The 22,253-nt window shown below is 45.6% G+C and overlaps 1 protein-coding gene across 3 annotated transcripts in view; it reads left to right on the plus strand.

The window, feature by feature from the left end:
- LOC128689941 (proton-coupled folate transporter) overlaps positions 1-22,253 on the plus strand; it is a 187,628-nt gene that overhangs the window by 8,507 nt on the left and 156,868 nt on the right. Inside the window, exon 2 of one of the 3 annotated variants that reach the window (XM_070088685.1) lies at positions 13,456-13,675. The exons of the other annotated variants lie outside the window; for them this stretch is intronic. The gene's annotated coding sequence lies outside the window, so the exon portion shown is untranslated. The remainder of the gene's footprint in view (positions 1-13,455; positions 13,676-22,253) is intronic. 3 annotated transcript variants of the gene reach the window in all.

Here is a 22,253-nt window from a genome sequence, read left to right on the forward strand (position 1 = left end):
GAGTGAGGGTAGTGTGACACCAAGAGTGAGAGTGGTGTGACACCAAGAGTGGGAGTGGTGTGACACCAAGAGTGAGGGCAGTGTGACACCAAGAGTGAGGGTAGTTTGACATCAAAATTAAGATAGGTGTGACACCAAGAGTGAAAGTGGTGTGATGCCAAGAGTGAGGGTAGTGTGACACAAAGAGTGAGGGTAGTGTGACACTAAGACTGAGGGTAATGTGACACCAAGAGTGAGAGTGGTGTGCCATTAGGAGTGAGGGTAGTGGGACACCAAGAGTGAGAGTGGTGTGACATCAAGAGTGAGAGTGGTGTGACACCAAGAGTAAAGGTAGTGTGACACCAAGAGTGAGAGTGGTGTGACATCAAGAGTGAGAGTGGTGTGACACCAAGAGTGAAGGTAGTGTGACATCAAGAGTGAGAGTGATTTGACACCAAGATTGGGAGTGGTGTGAGACCAAGGGTGAGAGTGGCGTGACCCCAAGCGTAAGAGTGGTGTGGCACTAAGAGTGAAAGTGGTGTGATACTAAGAATTAGAGTGGTGTGACACCAAGAGTGAGGGTGGTGAGACACCAAGAGCGAGAGTGGTTTGACACAAAGAGTATGAGTGGTGTGACACCAAGAGTGAGGGTGGTGTGACACCAAGAATGAGAGTGGTGTGACACCAAGAGTAAGAGTGGTGTGACACCAAGTGTGAGGGTGGTATGACACCAAGATTAAGGGTAGTGTGACACCAGGAGTGAGAGTGGGTGTGCATCAGGAGTAAGGGTGGTGTGACATCAAGAGTGAGGGTGGTGTGACACCAAGAGTAAAAGTAGTGTGACACCAAGAGTAAGAGTGATGTGACACTAAGTGTACGGGTGGTTTGACTCCAAGATTAAGGGTAGTGTGATGCCAAAAGTGAGAGTGGGTGTGAGGGAAAAGTTCAATAGATAGGAGTAGCGAGGGAGAATATAGTAACAATAGTTTCATTGCCGGCTACTTGTTAAGGTAGGGTAAGTCAAGCTCCCGCTATTTCCACCTTTTTTCCCCCACCCCTAAAGTGATGGTTTGATTGCCGGCTGCTTGTTAAGGTAGGGTCAGTCTAGCTCCCACTATCCCTTCCCCTCCTTCTTCCCCCCCCCCCCCCCCCGAAAGGTTACGTGTGGGGCTCCTGGTCCAAACAGTAATCATAGACTCACAGCTCCCTGCACTACTGTAAGTACATGCCTGCCTTGTATTCTAGTGGATTTATTGGTTGAAAGCTTCACTTTTGACCAATAATCAACTTAGTCCTTTCTGTCTTGCTCTAAGTTGACTGTTGTAATAATCACCACATCTTTTAGGTATTGTACTTATCATGGAGAGTGATTTCTAAAGCAGTGGGTAACCTGTCTATCTTTTCAGCTTGGATGACAGAGAGGGTCACCTGTCAATCAACGAGAAGAACTGATGGAGATGGACTAACGTCCTGAGACTTCCCCCTTTTTGGATTTAATTACCTGTGCACCTGTATGAAATTGCAGGACGTAACCCCTCATCATTGCAGCGGTAAAGAACCTGCTTTCCTGTCATCGGGATAGAATACTCAAGGCTATACTGTTAAGAACTAGCCAGTGGGTTGTAACCAACACCTGCGACTCCCCCCCCCCATCATCGGCAAAGGCTACGATTTCAACAAGCAGTGTCACCAACACCAGACACCCAAGTTTTAAATTAGCGTTGAATTCAGTTATCATTTATATTTTTCATTTTTCATTTTCTTTAATGTAGGATAAATATTTCATATTTAAGTGTTTTATATTTTATATTTTCTATATAATAAAGTGTTTATGTTTGTCTGTTATTATTTCTTTTTCTATTCATTAATTTTCCTGAGGAGGAGCCAGCCTTGGTAATACTGTCTGAAGTTATTACAGGGCAGAGTGAACCTTCACAGTGGGTGTGCATCAGGAGTGAGGGTGGAGTGACACCAAGAGTGAGGGTAGTGTCACAGCAAGAGCGAGGGTAGTGTGACACCAAGAGTAAGGGTAGTGTGACACCAAGAGTGAGGGTAGTGTGACAGCAAGAGTGAGGGTAGTGTGACAGCAAGAGTGAGGGTAGTGTGACACCAAGAGTGAGGGTAGTGTGACACCAAGAGTGAGGGTAGTGTGACACCAAGAGTGAGGGTAGTGTGACAGCAAGAGTGAGGGTAGTGTGACACCAAGAGTGAGGGTAGTGTGACACCAAGAGTGAGGGTAGTGTGACACCAAGAGTGAGGGTAGTGTGACAGCAAGAGTAAGGGTAGTGTGACAGCAAGAGTAAGGGTAGTGTGACACCAAGAGTGAGGGTAGTGTGACAGCAAGAGTAAGGGTAGTGTGACACCAAGAGTGAGGGTAGTGTGACACCAAGAGTGAGGGTAGTGTGACACCAAGAGTGAGGGTAGTGTGACACCAAGAGTGAGGGTAGAGGAGTAGTAGTGTGACACCAAGAGTAAGGTGACAGCAAGAGTAAGTGTGACACCAAGAGTGAGGGTAGTGTGACACCAAGAGTGAGGGTAGTGTGACACAAGAGAGTGAGGAGTGAGGGTAGAGTGACACAAAGAGTGAGGGTAGTGTGACAGCAAGAGTAAGGGTAGTGTGACAGCAAGAGTAAGGTGACAGCAAGAGTAGTAGTGACAGCAAGAGTGAGGGTAGTGTGACAGCAAGAGTAAGGGTAGGTGACACCAAGAGTGAGAGTGACACCAAGAGTGAGGGTAGTGTGACACCAAGAGTAGAGGGTATCAGTGTGACACCAAGAGTGAGGGTAGTGTGACGAGGTGAGGGTAGTGTGACACCAAGAGTAAGGGACACCAAGAGTAGTAGTGACACCAAGAGTGAGGGTAGTGTGACACAAGAGAGTAGTGTGAGGTGAGGGTAGTGTGACAGCAAGAGTAAGGGACAGAAAGAGTAAGGGTAGTGTGACACCAAGAGTGAGGGTAGTGTGACACCAAGAGTGAGGGTAGTGTGACACCAAGAGTGAGGGTAGTGTGACACCAAGAGTGAGAGTGGGTGTGCATCAGAAGTGAGGGTGGAGTGACACCAAGAGTGAGGGTAGTGTGATACCAAGAGTGAGGGTAGTGTGACACCAAGAGTAAGAGTGGTGTTACACCAAGAGTGAGAGTGGTGTGACACAAAGAGTGACAGTGGTGTGAGACCAAGAGTGAGAGTGGCGTGACACCTAGAGTAAGAGTGGTGTGAGACCAAGAGTGAGAGTGGTGTGAGACCAAGAGTAAGAGTGGTGTGAGACCAAGAGTAAGAGTGGTGTGACACCAAGAATAAGGGTGGTGTGATACCAAGAGTCAGGGTAGTGTGACACCAAGAGTGAAGGTGGTGTGACACCAAGAGTGAGGGTCATGTGACACTAAGAGTAAGAGTGGTGTGACACCAAGAGTGAGGGTGATGTGACACCAAGAGTAAAAGCGGTGTGACACCAAGAGTAAGGGTGGTGTGACACCAAGAGTAGGAGTGGTGTGACACCAAGAGTGAGGGTAGTGTGACACCAAGAATAAGGGTAGTGTGACACAAAGAGTGAGAGTGGTGTGCCATCAGGAGTGAGGGGAGTGTTACACCAAGAGTGAGGGTAGTGTGACACCAAGAGTGAGGATAGTGTGACGCCAAAACTGAGAGTAGTGTGGCACCAAGAGTAAGGGTAGTGTGACACCAAGAGAGAGAGTGGGTGTGCTTCTGGAGTGCGGGTGGTGTGACACAAAAAGTGAGGGTAGTGTGACACCAAGAGTGAGTGTGTGACACAAAGAGTGAGAGTGGTGTGACACAAAGAGTGAGGGTAGTGTGACACCAAGAGTGAGAGCGGTGTGCCTTCAGGAGTGAGGGTAGTGTGACACCAAGAGTGAGGGTAGTGTGACACAAAGAGTGAGAGTGGTGTGACACCAAGAGTGAGGGTAGTGTGACACCAAGAGTGAGGGTAGTGTGACACCAATAATGAGGGTAGTGTGACACAAAGAGTGAGGGTAGTGTGACACAAAGAATGAGGATAGTGTGACACCAAGAGTGAGAGTGGTGTGACTCCAAGAATGAGAGTGGTGTGACACCAAGAGTGAGTGTAGTGTGACACCAAGAGTGAGGGTAGTCTGACACCAAGAGTGAGAGTTGTGTGACACGAAGAGTGAGAGTGGTGTGACACCAAGAGTGAGCGTTGTGTGACACCAAGAGTGACAGTTGTGTTACACCAAGAGTGAGAGTGGTGTGACACCAAGAGCGAGAGTAGTGTGACACCAAGAGCGATAGTGGTGTGACACCATGAGTGAGAATGGAGTGACACCAAGAGTGAGTGTACTGTGACACCAAGAGTGAGGGTAGTGTGACACCAAGAGTGAGAGTGGTGTGACACCAAGAGTGGGAGTGGTGTGACACCAAGAGTGAGGGCAGTGTGACACCAAGAGTGAGGGTAGTTTGACATCTAGAGTAAGATAGGTGTGACACCAAGAGTGAGAGTGGTGTGATACCAAGAGTGAAAGTAGTGTGACACCATAGTGAGGGTAGTGTGACACCAAGACTGAGGGTAGTGTGACACCAAGAGTGAGAGTGGTGTGCCATTAGGAGTGAGGGTAGTGGAACACCAAGAATAAGAGTGGTGTGACATCAAGAGTGAGAGTGGTGTGACACCAAAAGTGAAGGTAGTGTGACACCAAGAGTGAGAGTGATTTGACACCAAGAGTAAGAGTGGTGCGACACCAAGAGTGAGAGTGGTGTGACACCAAGATTGAGAGTGGTGTGACACCAAGAATTAGAGTGGTGTGATACCAAGAGTGAGGGTGGTGAGACACCAAGAGCGAGAGTGGTGTGACACCAAGAATAAGAGCGGTGTGACACCAAGAGTGAGGGTAGTGTGATACCAAGAGTGTGAGTAGTGTGACACCTAGAATAAGAGTGGTGTGACACCAAGAGTGAGGGTGGTATGACACCAAGATTAAGGGTAGTGTGACACCAAGAGTGAGAGTGGGTGTGCATCAGGAGTGAGGGTGGTGTGACACAAAGAGTGAGGGTGGTGTGACGCAAAGAGTGAGAGTAGTGTGACACAAAGAGTAAGAGTCGTGTGACACCAAGTGTGAGGGTGGTTTGACACAAAGATTAAGGGTAGTGTGACACCAAAAGTGATAGTGGGTGTGCATCACGAGTGAGGGTGGAGTGACACCAAGAGTGAGGGTAGTGTGACAGCAAGAGTGAGAGTGGGTGAGCATCAATAGTGAGGGTGGTGTTACACCAAGAGTGAGGGTAGTGTGACACCAAGAGTGAGGGTAGTGTGACTCAAAGAGTGAGGATAGTGTGACACCAAGAGTGAGAGTGGTGTGACACCAAGAGTAAGAGTGGTGTGACACCAAGTGTGAGGGTTGTGTGACACCAATATTAAGGGTAGTGTGACACCAAAAGTGAGAGTGGGTGTTCATCAGGAGTGAGGATGGTGTTACACCAAGAGTGAGAGTGGGTGTGCATCAGGAGTGAGGGTGGTGTGACACCAAGAGTGAGGGTAGTGTGACACCAAGAGTGAGGGTAGTGTGACACCAAGAGTGAGGGTAGTGTTACACCAAGAGTGAGGGTAGTGTGACACCAAGAGTAAGAGTGGTGTGACACCCAGATTGAGAGTGGTGTGAGACCAAGAGTGAGAGTGGCGTGACACCAAGAGTAAGAGTGGTGTGACACAAATAGTGAGGGTAGTGTGACACCAGGAGTGAGATTGGTGTGATACAAAAAGTAAGAGTGGTGTGACACCTAGAGTGAGGGTGGTGTGACACCAAGAGTGAGAGTGGTGTAACACCAAGAGTAAAAATGTTTTGGCACAAAGAGTGAGGGTGGTGTGACACCAAGATTAATGGTAGTGTGTCACCAAGAGTGAGAGTGGGTGTGCATCGTGAGTGAGGGTGGTGTGACGCAAAGAGTGAGGGTAGTGTTACGCCAAGAGTGATGGTAGTGTGACCCCAAGAGTGAGGGTAGTGTGACACCAAGAGTAATGGTAGTGTGACACCAAGAGTGAGAGTGGGTGTGCATCAGGAGTGAGGGTGGTGTGACACCAAGAGTGAGGGTATTGTGACACTAAGAGTTAGGCTAGTGTGACACTAGGAATGAGGGTAATGTGACACCAAGAGTAAGGGTAGTGTGACACCAAGAGTGAAAGTGGTGTGACACCAAAACTGAGAGTGGTGTGACGCCAAGAGTTAGAGTGGACTGACACTAAGAGTGAGGGTTGTGTGACACCAAGAGTAAGAGTGGTGTGACACCAAGAGTTAGGGTGGTGTGACACCAAGTGTAAGAGTGGTGTGACACCATGAGTGAGGGTGATGTGACACCAAGAGTGAGGTTGGTGTGACACCAAGAGTGAGGGTGGTGTGTCACCAAGTGTGAGCATTGTGTGACACAAATAGTGAGAGCGGTGTGACACCAAGGGTGAGGGTGGTGTGACACCAAGAGTGAGGGTGATGTGACACCAAGAGTGACGGTGGTGTAACACCAAGAGTGAGGTTGGTGTGACACCAAGAGTGAGGGTGGTGTGACACCAAGTGTGAGCATTGTATGACACCAATCGTGAGAGCGGTGTGACACCAAGAGTGAGGGTGGTGTGACACAAAGAGTGAGGGTGATGTGACACCAAGAGTGACGGTGGTGTGACACCAAGAGTGAGAGTAGTATGACATAAGAGTGAGAGTGGTTTGACACCAAGAGTGAGAGTGGTGTGACACCAAGAATGAGAATGGTGTGACACCAAGAGTAAGAGTAGTGTGACACCAAGAGTGAGAGTGGTGTGACACTAAGCGTAAGAGTGGTGTGACACCAAGAGTAAGTTTGGTTTACACCAAGAGTGAGTGTGATGTAACACCAAGGGTGAGGGTGGTGTGACACCAGGAGTGCCGGTGGTGTGACACCAAGAGTGAGGGTGGTATGACATAAGAGTGAGAGTGGTGTGACACAAAGAGTGAGAGTGTTGTGACACCAGGAGTGAGAATGGTATGACACCAAGAGTAAGAGTGGTGTGACACCAAGAGTGAGAGTGGTGTGACACTAAGCATGAGAGTGGTGTGACACCAAGAGTGAGGGTGATGTGACACCATGAGTGACGGTTGTATGACAGCAAGAATTAGCTTGATGTGACACCAAGAGTGAGGGTGATGTGGCACCAAGAGTGAGGGTGATGTGGCACCAAGAGTGAGGGTAGTGTAACACCAAGAGTGAAGGTAGCGTGATACCGAGAGTGGGAGCGATGTGACACCAGGAGTGAGGGTTGCGTGACACCAAGAGTGAGGGTAGCGTGCCACCAAGAGCGAGGGAACTGTTACACCAAGAGTAATGTAGTGTGACACCAAGAGTGAGTTTGGTGTGACACCAAAAGTGAGGGTAGTGTGACACCAAAAGTGACTGTAGTGTAACACAAAGAGTGAGGGTGGTGTGACACCAAGAGTGAGAGTGGTGTGCCGTCAGAAGTTAGGGTAGTGTGACACCAAAAGTGAGGGTAGTGTGACTCTAAGGGTGAGGGTAGTGTGACACGATGAGTGAGAGTGGTTGCCATCAGGAGTGAGGGTAGTGTGACACCAAGAGTGAGGGCAATGTGACACCAAGAGTGAGGTTAGTGTGACACCAATAGTGAGAGTGGGTGTGCCATCTGGAGTGAGGGTGGTGTGACACCAAGAGTGGGGGTAGTGTGACACCAAGAGTGAGGTTAGTGTGACACCAAGAGTGAGAGTGGGTGTGCCATCAGGAGTGAGGGTGGTGTGATACCAAGAGTGAGAGCGATATGAGACCAAGAGTGAGGGTAGCGTGGCACCAAGAGTGAGGGTAGCGTGCCACCAAGAGTGAGGGAACTGTGACACTAAGAGTAATGTAGTGTGATATCAAGAGTGAGTTTGGTGTGACACCAAAAGTGAGGGTAGTGTGACACCAAGAGTGACTGTAGTGTAACACAAAGAGTGAGGGTGGTGTGACACCAAGAGTGAGAGTGGTGTGCCGTCAGAAGTGAGGGTAGTGTGACACCAAAAGTGAGGGTAGTGTGACTCCAAGGGTGAGGGTAGTGTGACACGAAGAGTGAGAGTGGTGTGCAATCAGGAGTGAGGGTAGTGTGACACCAAGAGTGATTGTTGTGTGACACCAAGAGTGAGGTTAGTGTGACACCAAGAGTGAGAGTGGGTGTGCTATCAGGAGTGAGTGTGGTGTGACACCAAGAGTGAGGGTAGTGTGACACCAAGAGTGAGGGTAGTGTGACACCAAGAGTGAGAGTGAGTGTGCCATCAAGAGTGAGGGTGGTGTGATAGCTATATGTCTCAACAACAACTGGGAGGCTACACCCGATGCCTTGAACAGCTAGCAGGGCAGGATGTAAGTTTAACAGGACTGATGAGCATGCTTAAGCAAGTGTCAGAGTCAGTAGACGAGGGATAGTCAGTAGAAAGTGGTAGCAAGTAGATTGTAGACAATCTATTGCTGGTAACAGTAATTAGCACCAGTTGACAGCAACAAGCACAGTGGCTGTTGGACAGACAAGGGAAGTTGTTGGTCCAGCAACAGTGTGGCTGCTGGACTAGCAATGATCCGTCAAGCACAGTGGCTGCTGGCCCAAGAGAAGTTAGTGGTCTAGCAAGCACAGTGGCTAGACCAGGGAAGAAGCAGATGATCCAGCAAAAACTGTCGCTGGACCAGCGAAGAAACAGGTGGTCCAGCAAGAACTGTAGCTGGACCAGCGATGAAGTAGGTGGTCCAGCAAGCACAATGGATGAACAACAAGGACATAGGTGGTTTAGCATGCACAGTGGCTGGGCCAGCAAGGAATTAATTGGTCCAACAAGCGCAGTTGCTGGACCAGCTAGGAAGCAGGTGGTCCAACAAGCACAGTGAGTGTGCTACGAATCAAGTTGATATGACCACCTGAACTGAGAGCTACAATTTTCAAAGGCGTTACTGCTGCTGAAGTCGACCACAGCCGAGGTCACTAAGAGAAGCCAGAAGGATGTTTACAGTCTGGGTAACTGGGATATCGACGCCTCCTTGATGGTAGGTGCGTCAACTCAAGGAAGGTTCCTTGATGTTGGTGAGGGGCTCTTGATTTAGGGAATTGGATCTGTGCTCCAGTTCCCCGAATTAAGCCTGAATGCCTTCCACATATCCCCCCCCCAGGCGCTGTATAATCCTCCGGGTTTAGCGCTTCCCCCTTGATTATAATAATAATGGTAGGTGCGTCGACCACTTGTATATAGTCAGTTAGGTGTTCCTTAAGAACACCTAAATCATAGCTCCTGTAGGGATAACACCAGCTGATACCACAGGAAGGACCTAATGTGCCGGATGTAGCAGGCGTTTTACTGCACTGGTATTTGTGAAGAATTGAACAGTATGTAGTAAGAAGGCGAATGACTGCCGTCCTCAGGGATATGGGCACTACTGCGTTCACTTAGGACACCTTATTGAAGACGTTTTAAGGACCGAATGTGAAGAGACCGTAATGTCTTCAGTGAAGGTGCCCAAATTGAATGCATTGGTGTCCACTAGAACGACTTGAGCTGTTTGAAGCAGCAAGCAGACGCTCTGATACCGTCTTAGTGTCCTGCACAGCTGTTTGTATCTCTACAATGGGTCTTTTCTAAGGAGCTGTGGCACAGCTATCGGGTCAAAGTGGACACTTGGCACTAGGACGAGGCACTCTAATGCAGAGTAGCGCTCAGGAAGGAAGGATAGCGCTCTACAAAAGCTCCGTCAGAATTTTTATCTCATAACTTACTAGAAGGTTATAATTACGAGCGTCAGGGTAAATCACCTCAGGGTAGGAAATATGTGGTGAAGAGAAAAACCTTTCATATAGACGACGTTTCGCTCTGTGATAAAGATCTTCCCAGAGTTTACCTGGAGTTTACCTGGAGAGAGTTCCGGGGGTCAACGCCCCCGCGGCCCGGTCTGTGACCAGGCCTCCTGGTGGATCAGAGCCTGATCAACCAGGCTGTTGCTGCTGGCTGCACGCAAACCAACGTACGAGCCACAGCCCGGCTGATCAGGAATTGACTTTAGGTGCTTGTCCAGTGCCAGCTTAAAGACTGCCAGGGGTCTGTTGGTAATCCCCCTTATGTGTGCTGGGAGGCAGTTGAACAGTCTCGGGCCCCTGACACTTATTGTATGGTCTCTTAACGTGCTAGTGACACCCCTGCTTTTCATTGGGGGGATGTTGCATCGTCTGCCAAGTCTTTTGCTTTCGTAGTGAGTGATTTTCGTGTGCAAGTTCGGTACTAGTCCCTCTAGAGTGAAACTAGTCTTTAAGAAAGATTTCCCTTTAAAAAAAATATTTTACTATTTTAGCAGACCCCTTTTGGGTTTAGCGCTTTCTTTGATTTTAATAATTTTATGCTGGTGTGTCTTTCTGCCACATTTGTCAGCAATTCCTGCCATCCAACACAAAATCACTTACACGTCCACACCTCTGCTATCACACCAGTGATATTCGACAAAAATCCATTTCGTCATATGATATCCAGTTCAGTGGTGGAGGTAACCCAGTGACAGGGAAGAGGCAAGCAGCAACCGCTGCGCTGCGCTACTCCAGACACTTGTGTCTCCTGTTTTAAAGGCGAATGTCGCGGATGTTAATTAATGCTATGGAAGTCCATGGTAGTGGGCCAGCACCCTACTGGTCGGACTCGGTGGTCTCACTAGGCTATAACAGATGTATCGTCAGCTTGTTGGGGTCGTTCTGCAGGACCAGCTCGTCGGTGCCCTGGACTTTGACGCTGCTTGTGAAGCAGGTCAAACCTGTCAACACCCACGAGACCTGAGCCAGAACGCTGCTGTTGAAATCCTTCTTGCTGTCTAGATAGCATATTATCAGCTTGAAGTTATGAGCGAGTCAAGTAGAGGTTGTGTCCCTCTCAAAGCCTTGACACGATAGACCAGCGTCAAGTTATAAAGGAGTTAAGTAGAGCTAGTATTTTGCTTAAGTTATTGGCAGTAACAGAATTCGCTGCACAATAAATGACAACCGTATCTTCTTGTGCAGGCACGAGTGTGTACGTAGTGTTCAAGCCTTCGTACTTCACCCTGGGATGTATATAAAGTGCAAGTGTACTTACTCCTCTAGTGATGTACATAGTGTAGGCATATTTAATCCATCCAGGGATGTATACAGTAAAAGTCTACTTCTCACGGGGATGAACAGTGTGTATGCCTTCTTACTCCACCCTGTCATTTACATAGTGTAGACCTACTTACGGTAATGTACATAGCGTGTAAGTCTACTTATTCTCCTTGGCAGGGCTCCCTTCCCTCCGTGCTTCTCTGTGGCTAGTTAATGGTCCGAATAGGGCCGAAACGTCGCCATAAGTTTGAATTTCCCTCCCCTACTTGGAATTAAACTTGACTATTTCTCACTCACCGGGTGCTGTATGGCTGACCCTCACGGTTCGTGCCCTGTCGCTTGAATGTACTACTACTACTACTACTACTACTACTACTACTAATAATAATAATAATAATAATAATAATAATAATAATCTCGACAATAACCACAATAACAATGTGTTCTTCACCTTAATACAAAGTATTTATGGTCATGTTTGTCTTTATTCAAGTATTCTGAAAACATCAAAACATTACGAGAAAGTTTTAGGTTACGCAAGAGTTTGCTAACACTGTAGATGTGTTCAGGTGATACACTCGTCACCTGAGGTTTGTTCAGAGGTGCACACGCAATAGTTTTATCCTACAGAGTCCAACAACAAATTAAGTTTGGTCGCCCAAACTGTCTTTAGTCAACTCTGGTATGTTGCATGAATCCTACATGACATGGCTGGTATGTTGCATGAATCCAACATGACGTGGCTGGTATGTTGCATGAATCCTACATGACATGGTTGGTATGTTGCATAAATCCTACACGACATGGTTGGTATGTTGCATAAATCCTACATGACGTGGCTGTGGCTAGTATGTTGCATGAATCCTACACGACATGGCTGGTATGTTGCATGAATCCTACATGACGTGGCTGTGGCTAGTATGTTGCATGAATCCTACACGACATGGCTGGTATGTTGCATGAATCCTACATGACATGGTTGGTATGTTGCATAAATCCTACACGACATGGCTGGTATGTTGCATGAATCCTACATGACATGGCTGGTATGTTGCATGAATCCTACATGACGTGGCTGGTATGTTGCATGAATCCTACATGACATGGTTGGTATGTTGCATGAATCCTACATGACATGGTTGGTATGTTGCATGAATCCTACATGACATGGCTGGTATGTTGCATGAATCCTACATGACATGGCTGGTATGTTGCATGAATCCTACATGACATGGCTGGTATGTTGCATGAATCCTACATGACATGGCTGGTATGTTGCATGAATTCTGCATGACATTGTTGGTATGTTGCATGAATCCTACATGACATTGTTGGTATGTTGCATGAATCCTACATGACATTGTTGGTATGTTGCATGAATCCTACATGACATGGCTGGTATGTTGCATGAATCCTACATGACATGGCTGGTATGTTGCATGAATCCTACATGACGTGGCTGGTATGTTGCATGAATCCTACATGACATGGCTGGTATGTTGCATGAATCCTACATGACATGGCTGGTATGTTGCATGAATCCTACATGACGTGGCTGGTATGTTGCATGAATCCTACATGACATGGCTGATATGTTGCATGAATCCTACATGACATGGCTGGTATGTTGCATGAATCCTACATGACATGGCTGGTATGTTGCATGAATCCTACATGACATGGCTGGTATGTTGCATGAATCCTACATGACATGGCTGGTATGTTGCATGAATCCTACATGACATGGCTGGTATGTTGCATGAATCCTACATGACATGGCTGGTATGTTGCATGAATCCTACATGACATGGTTGGTATGTTGCATGAATCCTACATGACATGGCTGGTATGTTGCATGAATCTTACATGACGTGGCTGGTATGTTGCATGAATTCTACATGACATGGCTGGTATGTTGCATGAATCCTACACGACATGGCTGATATGTTGCATGAATCCTACATGACATGGCTGGTATGTTGCATGAATCCTACATGACATGGTTGGTATGTTGCATGAATCCTACATGACATGGCTGGTATGTTGCATGAATCCTACATGACATGGCTGGTATGTTGCATGAATCCTACATGACATGGCTGTTGCTCACAATCTTGATGTATAATATTTCTTTTTATGTCGAGTTAATTTCTGAAGGTATTATTTCATTGGAGTTCAAGATGAGATGTTAATGATCAGGTTAATATCAAATTTAACTTCACGTCTTAAAATGAGTGGAATATTCTGATAAATAATAAAATATTTTATTCATGCATGTTTCCTTGTGATAAAAATAGTTATAAGTGATAACTGACACATTCTTATACGATGCTACGCAATTAGCGGAAACTTTTATGGATATCATCTAATGATGACCTTTGACCTGAACTCCCTCGTCCAGATAACCAGGACCTGGAAGACAATTCTCAACATCCTCGTAGACTTCACTCTTCTCTTGAATCCTCCTCCTCGACACCTTCTTCATCTCCAGACTGAACCTCTTTATGCTTAGTGTTAGGACTGCAGCAGCAGTCATCGTCAGAACAGTTGCAGTATGATGCACATTACAGATATTGCTAGTGACAACCACAGACCACAGTGGTGCACGTCTTCCCTTGGTGGTAAGTAAGACACATGTGCAACATTTTAGGTATCTTTACTCCGAGAATTTTCACCTACACTGCAGGCTTCTTCATTTGAATATAGAGGGAAGCAACAGAATCAGTAGAGATGTAACGACGATGTAATCAGTCCATCACCTTCGAGGACATAATTTTGAGGTGGTCAGTCCCTTAGCCTGGAGAAGAGCTCTGCTCCATAATATGGAACAACGTGAAGCTGAGGTTGATTGATTCGTCAGGAACTGCGTCTTGACTTACAGAGGGAAAAAATTCATTAGATATGAGTGAAAGTACGAATGAGTGGTGGCGGTAGTTTGTTGGGCGGACTGCTTGTTCTGGAAGGTGTGTGCATCGTTACCGTACCCCCCTCCCCTCCCTCATCCTTTATCACCCGGTGGGAGTTAACGTGGGTCCTTCCGACCAGACCGCAGTCACTTGACATTCGGCTCCCGTCAAATCTGCAAGTATCCAATCCACTCCCGTTTAGTAATTTATTTTGTGTTTTGTGTAATTTAGTTTAAACAAGAGCTTCATTCTTGTTAAGGTTTATGTTCTGGTCCACTTGTGAAGGAACAACAACCCTATCAGACCCTCAAAAAGTATTTGATAAGGCCGATTTCTCCTTATGGAAACGACAAGATGGAAGAATCAATGATATCATAATTAGATATACAAATTTTATCAATAATATATAGAACTTGTAAAGAATATAAAACACTTTAACATGAAAATAATCCTACCTGAAGCAAAGAATGAAAAATTAGACATATAAATAAGTATAGTGACTCAAAGCTAATTTTTACACAATGATTACATAAATAAAAAGAGCGGATAAGTGGAAGTTCGCAGTGTCGATGTTCCAGGCACTTAGCTAAGAATCTCCTGGGTTTTGGAACGCTGAACCGGTGTTGATGTCGTGTAGTCACTGATAGTCGTGACTTGTGACTCCTGAAGAAAACAGTGACACCAACAAGTGCAGCGATTCTGTAGAACTGAGGGACTGAGATCCTCTGACAATCCGTCCGAAGCAGTATAGTCACCAGTCGTGAACCACAACTGGTGGAGCAAGAACTAGAGAGCGGCTGTATTACGGTATGAAGTGCCCAGCGTCTCAGCCACGAGCGGAAGAGGGACAGCAGCATTTCTTTATATCGTCCAAGTTCCACTCACAGATGACAGTTTATGTTCCTGATCTAAGCTTATATCTTGCTGCCACTCTTATCTTGCCTATGTCGGATGACCTGAGCAGGCAATCAAGGCTACTAAAAAGAAACAGAAAATTACAAACCATTCGGGAAATCACTCATGTGACAGGTGTACTGCCTTTAAAAGTAATGGTGAGGACAAATATGATTACGTTACAATACGTAAGTCAAAATTAGGTCAGATTAAATAAATAACAAAAAGGCACAATACCGTGACTGGAACGATACACAAATAACCCGCACATAAAAGAGAGAAGCTTACGACGACGTTTCGGTCCGACTTGGACCATTGACAAAGTCACACAAACAGATGTGATGAATGGTTTGAAAAACCGACAAGTTGAAGATTGAGACACTTATGCAGCATATGGGAATCTTTATTCAGGACAATAAGATTCCCATATGCTGCATAAGTGTCTCAATCTTCCACACAAACAGAGGTGGAGCAGGACGGGGATGGGGATGGGGATACCCGGGTGTTGTGCATGTGTCTTAATTTCATCCTGTCGGTATTATATACAATTCTTGTACTACTACTACTACTACTACTACTACTACTACTACCACCTCTTCCTGCCTATATATAGCCGTCCTGCTCCACCTCTGTTTGTGTGACTTTGTCAATGGTCCAAGTCGGACCGAAACGTCGTCGTAAGCTTCTCTCTTTTATGTGCGGGTTATTTGTGTATAGGTCAGATTAAATTACCAGAATATTAACCTAAACAAGAGCGAAGCTCCTTTTTAGGTTTATATTCTTCTCTCTTGTTTAAACAAAAGTGAAGCTCTTATTTAAACTAAATTTAATAAAACACAAAATAAATTACTAAAAAGGAGTTTAGAGCAGGTCGCTCCTGCCTGTCCCAGCTACTGGACCACCATGACAAGGTCCTGGATGCTGTTGAGGATAAACAAAATACAGATGTAGTATACACAGACTTTGCCATAGCCTTCGACAAGTGTGGCCACGGTGTAATAACGCACAACATACGTGATAAAGGCATAACAGGAAAAGTTGGTAGATGGATCTATAACTTCCTGACAAATAGAGCACAAAGAGTAATAGTAAACAGAGTAAAGTCCGAGGCAGCTACTGTGAAAAGTTCTGTTCCACAAGGCACAGTACTCGCTCCCATCCTATTCCTCCTGGAGTTTACCTGGAGAGAGTTTCGGGGGTCAACGCCCCCGCGGCCCGGTCTGAGACCAGGCCTCATGGTGGATCAGGGTCTGATCAACCAGGCTGTTGCTGCTGGCCGCACGCAAGCTAACGTACAAACCACAGCCCGGTTGGTCAGGTACTGACTTTAGGTGCCTGTCCAATGCCTTCTTGATGACAGCCAGGGGTCTATTGGTAATCCCCCTTACGTATGCTGGGAGGCAATTGAACAGTCTTGGGCCCTGGACACTGGCTGTGTTGTCTCTCAGTGTACTCGTGGCGCCCCTGCTTTTCATCGGGGGAATGTTGCATCTCCTGCCGAGTGTTTTGCTTTCATATGGAGTGATTTTCGTGTGCAAGTTTGGTACCAATCCCTCCAAGACCTTCCAAGTGTATATTATCATGTATCTCTCTCGCCTGCGTTCGAGGGAATACAGATCAAGGACCTTCAACCGTTCCCAGTAGTTTAGGTGCCTTATCGCACTTATGTGTGCCGTGAAAGTTCTTTGTACACTCTCCAGGTCTGCAATGTCGCCAACCTTGAAGGAGGCCGTTAGTGTACAGCAGTATTCCAGCCTAGAGAGCACAAGCGATTTGAAGAGAATCATCATGGGCTTGGTGTCCCTAGTTTTGAATGTTCTCATTGTCCATCCTATCATTTTCCTAGTGGATGAGGTAGATACATTGTTGTGGTCTTTGAAGGCGATATCCTCTGACATTATCACTCCCAGGTCCTTCACATTACTTTACCGCTCTATTGTATGGTTAGAATTTGTGGTATACCCTGACACATTTTTAATTTCTTCAAGTTTTCTTTATCTCAGTAGTTGAAATTTCTCCTCGTTGAACTTCATATTGTTTTGAGTGGCCCATTCGAAGATTTGGTTGATGTCCGCTAGGAGTCTCGCGGTGTCTTCGATGAAGGTCACTGCCATGGTAATCCGGGTGTCATCTGCAAAGGAAGACACGGAGCTATGGCTTACATCTCTGTCTGTCAGAAATGAGGATGAGGAATAGAATGGGAGCGAGTACTGTACCTTGGCTGCCTCTGACTTTACTCTGCTTACTATTAATCTTTTTGTTTTGTTTGTCAGGAAGTTGTAGATCCATCTACCAACTTTTCTCGTTATTCCTTTATCCCGTATTTTGTGTGCTATTACACCATGGTCACACTTGTCAAAAGCTTTTGCAAAGTCTGTGTATACTACATCTGTTTTTGTTTATCCTCTACAGCATCCAGGACCTTGTCATAGTGGTCCAGTAGCTGGGACAGTCAGGAGCGACCTCCTCTAAACCCGTGTTGCCCTGGGTTGTATAATTGATGGGTATCTAGGTGGTTGGTTATCTTTCTTAGAACCCTCTCAAAGATTTTTATGATATGGGATGTTAGTGCTAATGGTCTGTAGTTGTTTACAATTGCTTTACTGCCACCTTTGTGGAGTGGGGCTATGTCTGTTGTTTTTAGTATGTGTGAGATGACCCCTGTGTCCATGCTCCCTCTCCATAAAATGCTGAAGGCACGCAATTGGGTCTTCTTGTAATTCTTGATGAATATGGAGTTCCACGAGTATGGGCCTAGGGCAGAGTGCATGGGCATGTCATTAATTGCCTGTAATAAAGTTGGTAGAATTACCGACAATATTATTTTTATTATCACACTGGCCGATTCCCACCAAGGCAGGGTGGCCCGAAAAAGAAAAACTTTCACCATCATTCACTCCATCACTGTCTTGCCAGAAGGGTGCTTTACACTACAGTTTTTAAACTGCAACATTAACACCCCTCCTTCAGAGTGCAGGCACTGTACTTCCCATCTCCAGGACTCAAGTCCGGCCTGCCGGTTTCCCTGAATCCCTTCATAAATGTTACTTTGCTCACACTCCAACAGCACGTCAAGTATTAAAAACCATTTGTCTCCATTCACTCCTATCAAACACGCTCACGCATGCCTGCTGGAAGTCCAAGCCCCTCGCACACAAAACCTCCTTTACCCCCTCCCTCCAACCCTTCCTAGGCCGACCCCTACCCCGCCTTCCTTCCACTACAGACTGATACACTCTTGAAGTTATTCTGTTTCGCTCCATTCTCTCTACATGTCCGAACCACCTCAACAACCCTTCCTCAGCCCTCTGGACAACAGTTTTGGTAATCCCGCACCTCCTCCTAACTTCCAAACTACGAATTCTCTGCATTATATTCACACCACACATTGCCCTCAGACATGACATCTCCACTGCCTCCAGCCTTCTCCTCGCTGCAACATTCATCACCCATGCTTCACACCCATATAAGAGCGTTGGTAAAACTATACTCTCATACATTCCCCTCTTTGCCTCCAAGGACAAAGTTCTCTGTCTCCACAGACTCCTAAGTGCACCACTCACTCTTTTTCCCTCATCAATTCTATGATTCACCTCATCTTTCATAGACCCATCCGCTGACACGTCCACTCCCAAATATCTGAATACGTTCACCTCCTCCATACTCTCTCCCTCCAATCTGATATTCAATCTTTCATCACCTAATCTTTTTGTTATCCTCATAACCTTACTCTTTCCTGTATTCACCTTTAATTTTCTTCTTTTGCACACCCTACCAAATTCATCCACCAATCTCTGCAGCTTCTCTTCAGAATCTCCCAAGAGCACAGTGTCATCAGCAAAGAGCAGCTGTGACAACTCCCACCCTGTGTGTGATTCTTTATCTTTTAACTCCACGCCTCTTGCCAAGACCCTCGCATTTTCTTCTCTTACAACCCCATCTATAAATATATTAAACAACCACGGTGACATCACACATCCTTGTCTAAGGCCTACTTTTACTGGGAAAAAATTTCCCTCTTTTCTACATACTCTAACTTGAGCCTCACTATCCTCGTAAAAACTCTTCACTGCTTTCAGTAACCTACCTCCTACACCATACACTTGCAACATCTGCCACATTGCCCCCCTATCCACCCTGTCATACGCCTTTTCCAAATCCATAAATGCCACAAAGACCTCTTTAGCCTTATCTAAATACTGTTCACTTATATGTTTCACTGTAAACACCTGGTCCACACACCCCCTACCTTTCCTAAAGCCTCCTTGTTCATCTGCTATCCTATTCTCCGTCTTACTCTTAATTCTTTCAATTATAACTCTACCATACACTTTACCAGGTACACTCAACAGACTTATCCCCCTATAATTTTTGCACTCTCTTTTATCCCCTTTGCCTTTATACAAAGGAACTATGCATGCTCTCTGCCAATCCCTAGGTACCTTACCCTCTTCCATACATTTATTAAATAATTGCACCAACCACTCCAAAACTATATCCCCACCTGCTTTTAACATTTCTATCTTTATCCCATCAATCCCGGCTGCCTTACCCCCTTTCATTTTACCTACTGTAAAGTAAAAGGACACAAGTGCAGCTAATGTGACATTTTTATTGTGGCAACGTTTCACTCTCCAGTAACGGATTGACAAAGCTCCTGGAGAGTGAAACGTTGCCACAATAAAAATGTCACATTATTTGCACTTGTGCCCTTTTACTTTACATTAATTGCCTCTTCAAAGTCTTGTGGAGTTAGAATAATATCCGAGATTTTGGGGATGACCAAATTTTGGTTTTCGTTCATAAAGAATTCATTTGGATTGTCGACCCTTAGAGTGGGCATTGGCTCGCTGAACACTGAGTCATATTGGGAGTTTAGTATCTAACTCATTTCTTGGCTATCATCTGTGTATGTCCCATCCCGCCTAAGCAGGGGCCCAATACTGGATGTTGTTTTTCCCTTATAATTGGCATAAGAGAAGAAGTATTTTTTTTCAGTTTCCTTTATGGCATTTAGTTCTTCCTGTGATTCTTGTCTCCTACAAGATTCGTTCAGCTTAAGTTCGATATTTGCAATTTCACTGACTAGTGCCTCCCTTCGTATTTCAGATATATTGACCCCACTCAGCAGCTCTGTGACTCATCGCCTTCGTCTGTATAGGGACCGTCTCTCTCTTTCTAGTTTACATCTTCTCTTTCTTTTTTTTTTAATAGCAAATGTTCGAATCCGTGTTGTTTAGGATATCTTACCAGTTTGTTTCATTTAGGACATGGTTTACTTGATCCCATTGTATGTTTTTGTTATTGAAATTGAATTTCTTGAGGAGACCTTCATGACTGCTCACATTTGCTGGACCGGAACCCTGTGCATACATGTCTGTACCTCTGTTATGTTGTGTGAGTGAATTGTCTTTGTTACAGTTATATTACGTATCAGATCGTCATTGTTAGTGAAGATGAGGTCCAGCGTATTTTCTAGTCTTGTAGGCTCTACTATTTGCTGGTTTAAGGTGAATTTGTTGCAGAGATTTAATAGTTCGTGTGTGTGAATTTTCATCTGAGCTGCCTCCCGGGGTGATCTCTGCTAAAACATTGTTTGCTATACTCCTCCATTTTAGATGCCTCAGGTTGAAATCTCCTAGTAGTAAGATGTTTGGGGCAGGAGTTGGGAGATTTTCCAGACAGTGGTAAATTTTTTCAAACTGCTCCTGGAATTGCTGGAAAGTTGCATCTGGAGGCTTGTATACTGCCACAATGACAAGATTTTCGTTTTCGATCTTTACCGCCAAAACTTCAACTACATTTGAGGTGTTTAGTAGTTCTGCGCAAATGAGTGACTCTGTGACATACAGGCCAACCCAATCCCCCCTTGATGCCTGTTTAGTCTGTCACATCAGAATAGGTTATAACCTGGGATCCATATTTCTTTGTCATAATGATCCTTTATGTGGGTCTCTGTGAATGCTGCAAACATTGCATTTGACTCCATGATGTAAGGAATTTTGTTGTTTTTTGACGGCTTTAGACCCTGTATGTTTGCAAAGAGAAATGTCGTATAGGTAGAATTTAGGGGGTTTTTTATTTGATGGCTCTAATATCTGTTGTTCTGGGGTGGAGACCAATGTCCGTGTCTCTGCTCCAGAAGTGTTTTCAGGTGGTGTAGGACTATTGTCATTTATTGCCAGTCTTTTTCCCCTTCTGGCCCTAGAAAACCTCTGTCTCTAGAGAGGTTGTGGCTCCTCTCTTTTGTTTCCCATAGTCTGGCTGGTCTGTGTCTTCTAGCCCCCTTTAGATGATGTGCCTGGCAGTATGCATTGTAGCATTTTCTTTCATGGATTGATGAGTGACACATTTCTGGGTGAAATAAGTTGCAAGAAGGGAAGTTGCACTCTCCTGTTGTCATATGGGTGCGGCATTATATGGGATGATCAAAGGTGCATGTCCCACCTGTTTTACCAGATATACAGTGCCTGCAGATACCAAAGGCATAGTATTTACATAGATTGTACTTCTTTTTGCTAGGATTTATTGTAGCTGCGTTCACTGCTGGTGCATTTATTTTTCCTGTTTCCCCAGTATCTTTTACCCCTGTATGGACATTAGTGCTTCCACCAGGTTTTGCTGGTAGTGTGTCGACACTATTCCCTGAGGCCTCATCCCATTTTGATCCATCTCCAGCAGTATCTCTATTTTGAACCAATGTGGACTGAATAACGTTGTCTTCAGTGTCCTCCAGTACCCTCACGAGCGCTATCTTATAAGACATCACTAGGACCCTCTGGAGCACTTTCCTCCAGGACAACACTAGCACCCTCAGCCCTGTCCTCCAGGACAGCACTAGCACCCTCAAGAGCACCGTCCAAGACAGCCCCGTCCCTACCACCCATCTTTTTTTCCAAGGTGTCATACCATGCTGACATCCCCATATCTGACATAGACAGAGATGTAAGCCATAGCTCCATGTCCTCCTTTGCGGATGACACCCGTATTGCCATGAGAATGTCCTCCATCGAAGACACTGCAAGACTCCAAGTGGACATCAACCAAATCTCTAAACAGGCCACTTAAAAGAAAATGAAGTTCAATGAAGAAAAATTTCAACTACTCAGATATGGAAAACTTGAAGAAATCAAAGCTGTATCAGGGTATACAACAAATTCTAACGACACAGTAGAGCGAAAAAATAATGTGAAGAACCTGAGAGTGATAATGCCAGAGGACCTCGCCTTCGAAGACCACAACAATGTATCTACCGCGTCTGCTAGGAAAATGATAGGATGGATAATGAGAACCTTCAAAACTAGGACCGTCAAGATCATGGTGATTCTCTTCAAATCGCTTGTTTCCTCTAGGCTGGAATACTGCTGCACACTAACTGCCCTTTTCAAGGCAAGCGAAA

Source organism: Cherax quadricarinatus, chromosome 25 (assembly GCF_038502225.1).
Source record: "Cherax quadricarinatus isolate ZL_2023a chromosome 25, ASM3850222v1, whole genome shotgun sequence".
Lineage (NCBI taxonomy): Eukaryota > Metazoa > Arthropoda > Malacostraca > Decapoda > Parastacidae > Cherax > Cherax quadricarinatus.